Source organism: Poromitra crassiceps (assembly GCF_964638095.1).
Source record: "Poromitra crassiceps genome assembly, chromosome: 7".
In the NCBI taxonomy this organism is placed as follows: domain Eukaryota; kingdom Metazoa; phylum Chordata; class Actinopteri; order Beryciformes; family Melamphaidae; genus Poromitra; species Poromitra crassiceps.
Genome location: NC_139628.1, coordinates 52497604 through 52500540, shown reverse-complemented (window position 1 = coordinate 52500540; position 2937 = coordinate 52497604).

The window sequence follows — 2937 nt, the reverse complement described above, 5'->3', positions numbered from 1 at the left end:
CAAGGTCTGTGGATTATCTTGAGCAACCGGGTCATGATTTCTGGAAAGAGGCATTGCGGTTGAGTTTTTCAAATGTATTTTTTTTGGTGCTTCGAGCACCACAAGGCGAGTGCCATCCAGTTCCATTGTGTTGGAGAGAAGGCAGAAACTCTGCGGCCGATATCTCCAAAACTCAGGCAACTAAGACAAAACGATACAGATGGATAAATAGCACTACAGGTGAGAGGAAAAATATGTATTTTGGATTTTAGAGTGAGCTGTCCCTTTAATGGCAGACAGTTGGTCGGCTGCTCAGGGAGGCAAACGATTGAAACATAAAAGACCCTGAGGCGGTTTACTACCACTGCCACCACATCAACCAGCAGTAACACTACACAATAGTTTTGCCCCGGGCTATTAATAACATCTCATTGCTTTATTGACCAGATACGTTCATAATAATCATATTGTAAAAAATCGGTCGTTAATCTTTCCTGGCAACTTCAGCCTATATGGCACAGCAACGTCCTGTTGAGTTTAGCATCCCGTAGCTAAGTACCTCCTCTTTGATTGAATAAGGGTTAGGTGGGTCACGTGCTTTCGACTCAAAGATCCTCCTTGCTGACTGTGGATATTTGGATAGAAAGAATATAATAATCTATTAAGCGCTTCAGCCAGATGCATCTCTGGCGATGGGGGGTTGAGGCTGATAGAACGATTGAGACATTGCCCGCCTGTATTCAAGGTTGTCTTTTCTCTAAATATATTGTGGTCTCGCTTCCCCCTATTATAAATATTGAAACCTGGCATTTTCGAATTACCTCATTGGCCCCACGTCCCCCCCCACCTCTCTTATAGGCTGAAGAGAGAAGTGTCCCCCCCCCTCTCTTATAGGCTGAAGAGAGAAGTGTCCCCCCCCCCCCTCTCTTATAGGCTGAAGAGAGAAGCGTCCCCCCCCCCCTCTCTTATAGACTGAAGAGAGAAGCGTCCCCCCCCCCTCTCGTATAGACTGAAGAGAGAAGCGTCCCCCCCCCCCCTCTCTTATAGGCTGAAGAGAGAAGCGCCCCCCCCCTCTCTTATAGGCTGAAGAGAGAAGCGCCCCCCCCCCCCTCTCGTATAGACTGAAGAGAGAAGCGTCCCCCCCCCTCTCTTATAGGCTGAAGAGAGAAGCGTCCCCCCCCCCCTCTCGTATAGACTGAAGAGAGAAGCGCCCCCCCCCTCTCGTATAGACTGAAGAGAGAAGCGTTCCCCCCCCCCTCTCGTATAGACTGAAGAGAGAAGCGTCCCCCCCCCCTCTCGTATAGACTGAAGAGAGAAGCGTCCCCCCCCCCCCTCTCTTATAGGCTGAAGAGAGAAGCGTCCCCCCCCTCTCGTATAGACTGAAGAGAGAAGCGTCCCCCCCCTCTCGTATAGACTGAAGAGAGAAGCGTCCCCCCCCCCCTCTCGTATAGACTGAAGAGAGAAGCGTCCCCCCCCCCTCTCGTATAGGCTGAAGAGAGAAGCGTCCCCCCCCCCCTCTCTTATAGGCTGAAGAGAGAGAAGCACCCCCCCCCCCTCTCTTATAGGCTGAAGAGAGAAGCGCCCCCCCCCCCCCCCCTCTCGTATAGACTGAAGAGAGAAGCGTCCCCCCCCCTCTCTTATAGGCTGAAGAGAGAGAAGCACCCCCCCCCCCCTCTCTTATAGGCTGAAGAGAGAGAAGCACCCCCCCCCCCCCCTCTCTTATAGGCTGAAGAGAGAAGCGTCCCCCCCCCTCTCGTATAGACTGAAGAGAGAAGCGTCCCCCCCCCCTCTCTTATAGGCTGAAGAGAGAAGCGTCCCCCCCCCCTCTCTTATAGGCTGAAGAGAGAAGCGTCCCCCCCCCCCCTCTCGTATAGACTGAAGAGAGAAGCGTCCCCCCCCCCTCTCTTATAGGCTGAAGAGAGAAGCGTCCCCCCCCCCTCTCTCGTATAGACTGAAGAGAGAAGCGTCCCCCCCCCTCTCGTATAGGCTGAAGAGAGAAGCGTCCCCCCCCCCCCCCTCTCTCGTATAGACTGAAGAGAGAAGCGTCCCCCCCCCCCTCTCGTATAGACTGAAGAGAGAAGCGTCCCCCCCCCTCTCGTATAGACTGAAGAGAGAAGCGTCCCCCCCCCCTCTCGTATAGACTGAAGAGAGAAGCGCCCCCCCCCCTCTCGTATAGACTGAAGAGAGAAGCGTCCCCCCCCCTCTCGTATAGACTGAAGAGAGAAGCGTCTCCCCCCCCCTCTCGTATAGACTGAAGAGAGAAGCGTCCCCCCCCCCTCTCGTATAGACTGAAGAGAGAAGCGTCCCCCCCCCCTCTCGTATAGGCTGAAGAGAGAAGCCCCCCCCCCCCCTCTCTTATAGGCTGAAGAGAGAGAAGCGCCTCCCCCCCCCCCCTCTCGTATAGACTGAAGAGAGAAGCGTCCCCCCCCCTCTCTTATAGGCTGAAGAGAGAAGCCCCCCCCCCTCTCTTATAGGCTGAAGAGAGAGAAGCACCCCCCCCCCCCCCCCTCTCTTATAGGCTGAAGAGAGAAGCGTCCCCCCCCCCCCTCTCTTATAGGCTGAAGAGAGAAGCGTCCCCCCCCCCTCTCGTATAGACTGAAGAGAGAAGCGTCCCCCCCCTTCTCTTATAGGCTGAAGAGAGAAGCGCCCCCCCCCCCTCTCTTATAGGCTGAAGAGAGAAGCGTCCCCCCCCCTCTCTTATAGGCTGAACAGAGAAGCGTCCCCCCCCTCTCGTATAGGCTGAAGAGAGAAGCCCCCCCTCTCTTATAGGCTGAAGAGAGAGAAGCCCCCCCCCCCTCTCTTATAGGCTGAAGAGAGAGAAGCGTCCCCCCCCCCCCTCTTATAGGCTGAAGAGAGAGAAGCCCCCCCCCCCCTCTCGTATAGGCTGAAGAGAGAAGCCCCCCCTCTCTTATAGGCTGAAGAGAGAGAAGCAGGGGTACTTAGAGACCTGAAATACTT